The sequence below is a fragment of the Xenopus laevis genome, chromosome 5L, assembly GCF_017654675.1.
Source record: "Xenopus laevis strain J_2021 chromosome 5L, Xenopus_laevis_v10.1, whole genome shotgun sequence".
NCBI classification, from domain to species: domain Eukaryota; kingdom Metazoa; phylum Chordata; class Amphibia; order Anura; family Pipidae; genus Xenopus; species Xenopus laevis.
In genome coordinates this window covers 37,096,752-37,102,546 of record NC_054379.1, presented here as the reverse complement: position 1 = coordinate 37,102,546, position 5,795 = coordinate 37,096,752, and positions in this window count along the sequence as shown.

Sequence of the window (5,795 nt, the reverse complement as noted above, 5' to 3'; positions counted from 1 at the left end):
CATCCAATATGTGTCGAAGCATTTGCTTACTTCCATGCAACAAGGCAAGATATAGCCAGTTAGTGAACAGATTGTAGGATATCTGTAAATACTGTGTAAGTGAAGAAACTGAGAAATTTTCAAGTTTGTTTTGTTGATACAGGTATGGGATCTGTTATCCGGAAAACCTGTTATCCAGAAAGCTCCAAATTACGGGAAGGCCATCTCCTATAGACTCCATTTTAATTAAATAATTAAGTTTTTCAAAAATGGTTTCCTTTTTCTCTGTAATACAATACATTGTACTCGATCTCAACTAAGATTTAATTAATCCTTATTGGAAGCAAAACCAGCCTATTGGGTTTATTTAATGTTTACATGATTTTCTACTAGACTTAAGGTATGAAGATCCCAATTACGGAAATATCAGTTATCCAGAAAACCCCACGTCCAGAGCATTCTGCATAGCAGGTCCCATGCCTGTACCTTGTACTTGATCCAAACAAAGATTTAATCAATCCTTATTGGAGGCAAAACCAGCCTATTAGATTTAATTCATGTTTAAGTGATTTTTTTTTAAATAGACTTAAAAGGTATGGAGATCCAAATTACAGAAAGATCCCTTATCCAGGAAAACTCCTGGTCCTGAGCATTCTGGATAACAGGCCTCATATGGCACTTGTTACCCAGAATGCTCGAGACCTGGGGTTTTCCGGATAAGGGGTATTTCCATTATTTTGGATCTCCATATGTAAAATCTACAAAAAAAATTATTAAAATGTGAAATAAACCTAATTAGCATTAATTATATCTGAATTGGGATCAAGTACAAGGTGCTGTTTTATTATTACAGAGAAAAGGGAAATCATTTTTAAAATTTTTGAATATTTCATTAAAATGTAGTCTATGGGAGATGGCCTTCCTGTAATTTGGAGCTTTCCAGATAACAGGTTTCCGGATAATGGATCCCATACCTGTATTATCCGGTGGGCCGTGTCCCAGTTACAAGCGACTAGCACAATGGCCATTTGGTTTGTCAGTGTTGCTGTAATCACTCATCACATGCACAATTTTATATGATTACTTGAATTTGGGGCAGTTTATTTAACGGCAGAACCTATGGCACTGACACGAAAGTACCAGCCTGATTGTGCCGTAGACTCTACATTCCTGGTTTTTTTTGGAACTATGCCATGCTGTAAATAGATGAAAAAGAGCCACCGCAGGAAGTGTTCCTCTGTACAATAACCCCACGGAATGTTCTTTTCTCCGAAAGTAAATATAATATTCTGTAAAATAAGAGATGCTTTTCAAATAACTTTTGATAAAGCATCAACTAAGCGTTCTTAATTCACCTACCTTTTCACATAATTCAATGAAGGCTTTTCCAAGCCAGAGTAATTTGAATGTAAACAGTTGACAGTTTTGGATATGAAAGCACAGAAGAACTCACACACTTTCATTCTGCGTTTTTTCTAATTGAATTGCTTTTTTCTAACAGAAAGGGACGTATTGATCGAAGACTGAAAATGGACCTCACCAGAGTGAGATTTCATTCTCTCTATTCACTTGATTGTGATTTTTTTTTGGATATAACTGTCACTTTTAGCCTTGGGTAAAAGTGAAAGGGGACATATATCATATATTTTCACAATGCAGCAAACCATGTAAAATAATGTATAATACAAGGAATTGTTTTTATTTTAATACATTTTTGGTCAAAAACATCTGTATTAGCTTGAAAACTGCTCAGCCCATCCCCCTTTGCAACTTCCTGTCCAGTATGAGGCTCTGGAGCCGCTGGCACCTTCTGCCTAAGTTACAGAGCAGCAGCCAATGAGGGAGGAGTGGGCGTGTCTGTGTTCTCAGTCATTCTCAGTCATTCTCAGTCCTTTCCTGAAAACATCAGATCACCCTTACTGCTTGTTTTCCCTTCCCTGACTGTTCCTTTTCTCTCCCTCTCTGCCCTGTGCATTTAACCCCCTCCCTGCACTCATCTAACCCCTCCCTGCTCATTTGTCCCTCTCTGTCCTGTTTGTTTTCCATTTTCCTCCTCTGTCCCTTCACTGCTTGTTCCTCTCCCTTGCCCTATGACTGGAAAAAATGAAAAGCAAACCATATTTTATTCTTTTCTGTATAACAGGAGTTAGTGTAACTACCATAACCATTTACTACACAGTATTATGTTTTATACAAAAAGCAATCAACATATTTCGGGTTTTATATGTTAAACAATTACAGAATATCAGCTGCATTTATTCTCTTCCTGCACCTGACTATAAACTGTTCCCGAACAACTGCTTTTTCTCTTTGTGATTCCCTGTGCCTGTCCATAAATTGTTCCAGAACAGCTGCATTTATTCCCTTGCAACTCCCTGCACTTGACCATAATCTGTTCCAGAAAAATAGCTGTATTTTTCCCTTGCAACTCCCTGCACCTGCTCATAAATTGCTCCAGAACAGCTGCATTTATTGCCTTGCAGCTCCCTGTACCCGACCATAAACTGTAGGATCTCTCTGGAGCTCTGACATGATGGGTGTTATTTACTAAATGTATCGTTTTTTAAATAACAAAAACCACGACCAAACTCCATTACCCGATTTGACCTTATTTATTATTAAAAAAAAAAAAAGCTTGATTTAATCGGTTCAGGTTAATAAATAAATAAATAAAATCGAGTGAAAACTCGAATTATACGTTTTTTACCTACAAATTGCTCAACTTCTTTTATTGGCTTTTTCCCAAAAAGCCCAAATTTTTCAGATTTTTGCCTGAAACCCGAAATGGTCCGATTTATGGGCTAATTCCAGTACAGAAAATAGGACAGGGACCCTCTGGATTCAGGCTTTTTGCTGCATTGGGCTTTAATAAATCTAAAAAAATTCGAATTAAAAAAAAAAAAAACAGAAAATTGAGTTTTGCCCCAAAAAGCCCTACCAGAGTTTAGTAAATACTCCCAATGAGTTTTAGCAGGTAAAATGCTTTCAATACTTTTTTTTCTGCATTACATGTTTTAAATAAGGATGAGTAATATATCTGAATATGATGGTTATATAAAATGTCTCTTTTAAAATCTCATTCATACAAATGAATATAGAGGCAAGCTCTGTTTCACTCTGATAAATATGCCCTAGTGTCTAATTTTTTCAGGTATTTAGGTACAAATAAACCTTTATTTTAACTGCAGTATCTTTGCATCTACAAAGAAAGTCTTCTCGTTGCCAAATTGTTTGAACAATGGTCCCCAGTCAGTGTCTTCCAAGTAACATATTGTTCACCACTAATGATGTGTGGGCTGGCCCAATACCTGTGGGTCGCAGGCAGGTTTGGCTTGTGCACTTCTGCCTGCTCTTCCCGCCCATGGAATAAGACTGTCAGCTTCCGACTTCTGATTTTATAGGCGCTCCTGCCCATCCCACCCCTTTTGTGAAGTCGTCAGTGCGGATCTATAAAAGGAGGAGGGAGCCGAGTGTGGGTGGGCACGGGTTGGCCGGGTGCAGGTCGATGTTTACACGACCCGCACATCACTATTCACCACCCTTTATATATTGTTGCCTTCAGCCTCAAAACAGATGCTCAGGTTGGTTGTCTGAGGGTCTTCATTAGATGTTACAGACACAGCAGAATGATTGCACAGCCAATCAGAAGCTTCCTCTTGTGTAAACCTTTTACATTTTGAATATAATTGTTGCAAGTAAAATAAATTGGAGACTGAGACCTACATAGGGCAGCATCAGGACTCAAGCTAGTGAATTTGGCAGATGTCTCTTGCGTTGATTTCAAACCTCTCAATGGGATCTGCAACTACTGAACAGCAGCTCTAGTGGCCTCCTTCATCAAACACCAATCATATTCTGACCTGTTTATGCGTTTTTTTATGGGTGTCCTAAGAACTAGCATTCTTTGTTCATCCAAAGCCAACCTCCCTTTCCTATGGGTTAGTTGTAAAAGACTTCTATATAGATTGTTAATAATCCCCAGACATGATGAGAGATCTGTTTTCGTGTTGAGTATCTACCAGTTCTGTAAATCCATGAACAAACACTGGAAACTACATTAAAACTATGCTGACGTGAATAAAGCATATTTCTGTGTAATACAACAATGCCATGGCCAAGAACTCATACCCTGGGGATAAAACTTAACTTTCTTAAAACACTGTATTTTTGGGACAAGTGAAGCCTCAAAATACAGACCTGACTGCTTACAAAGCATCAGAAGTTGGCTTTTCTAGTCTTGAAAACGTTTTTCAAAAGTCAAATGCCACTGGCACAGATGCAATATATTGAAACAATTTTTTTTATGTCAGTGTCACTTTAATGATATTGTAAAATAGTTTGTATTGCTCTACAACCAGTAGCTTGTGGGCAACATGTTGCTAGTCAACCCCCTTGGATGTTGCTCCCAATGGCCTCAAACTAGCTGCTTATTTTTGAATTCCAGGCAAGTTTTGGTTGCATAATAAACCGGTGTACTGCCAAACAGAGCCTCCTATAGGCTGTCAGTCCACAAAGGGGCTAACAAATATCCAATGACAGCCCTTTTGGCATCCCCTGAAACTATTTTCACGCTTGTTTTGCTCCCCAAGTCTTTTTGAATGTGGCTTTTGGGTAAAAAGTTTGGGGATCCAACCACTACAGTAATGAAAATGATGAAAAGAATGATGGAATATTTATTGTGTAATGTAAACCTCAATAAGGTTCATAGTTCTGCATTGTTAATGTTTTTTAATGAATAAATTGAACCTTGTTTGATTGTACATCCAAGGTTGTTTTGCTTGTTTTACAGCCCTAATAAAAAAACAAACTTTTAACCCAGCAGTCCAATACTACATCAATAGATGTAACTGATCTCCAATAAAAATTACAGTTGGAGGATCATGTGACTGCAGACGTTTGTGCCGGTAAACCAGTTGCAGTGCCATTAGCAGCACCCTTGTTGCTCTGCGCCAGAGTTGTGATTACAGAAGAAATTAGGGATAGAAATTCCTTGGGAGAGAAGTAGAGTATTGCTCATTGTTCAACAGGGCACCTACCCTTCACTGACAGCATCAGAAAGAGCAGCAAAGGCTTACACAGCCATTCAGCATGCTGGGCATAAAGATGTCAGGCCTACCTATGGCTCAAATACTGATACAGTTGCCATTAAATGGATACTCTACTCATATGTGGAAGAATAGAAATCGGATCCCTGTAAATATTGGAGCCAAGAATCGGCAGCAGCACTTGGCTAGAGCACGGGGGAGAAGGTTTATTCAGCACATGGAGAAGAGACCTTCACTGCAGGCACATCTCAGGCACAAAGAGAGCTTTAATGAGAGCCATGGAAAGAGACACATCCAGGCACCAACATACAGGCAGGTGAGACTTCTCCCAGGTGGAATAAGTGGACAAAGATGGAGACGGAGAAGCTCACAGAAGGAAGCAATGGCCAAGGCACATTATGGACTGGGTGCCTGGCAGAAAACATACGGAAGCAGATACTGGAGGCCCAGTAATAAAGCAGCTCAACATGAACATGTGCAGCTCACAAGGAAATGGTGGAAATAGCCAGTCATCGGACAATGATCATCATTAAAAGGATTGTCTGATTACACAGCAACTTTGTCTGTTTTGTCTTTTTTCCCTCTTGACTGTAGCAAAATGTTTGGAAGGAAACTTGATGGGGTTGTCCTTATGTAGCATAAGGGTGGCATATGGGGAGATTAGTGGCCCAGTGACAAATCTTCTCTACTGCGGGCAACTAACCTCCCAGAAATGCCTTTCCGCCAGAATACGCATATGAATCTATTCGGATTCCTGAAGTCGCCCGAAGT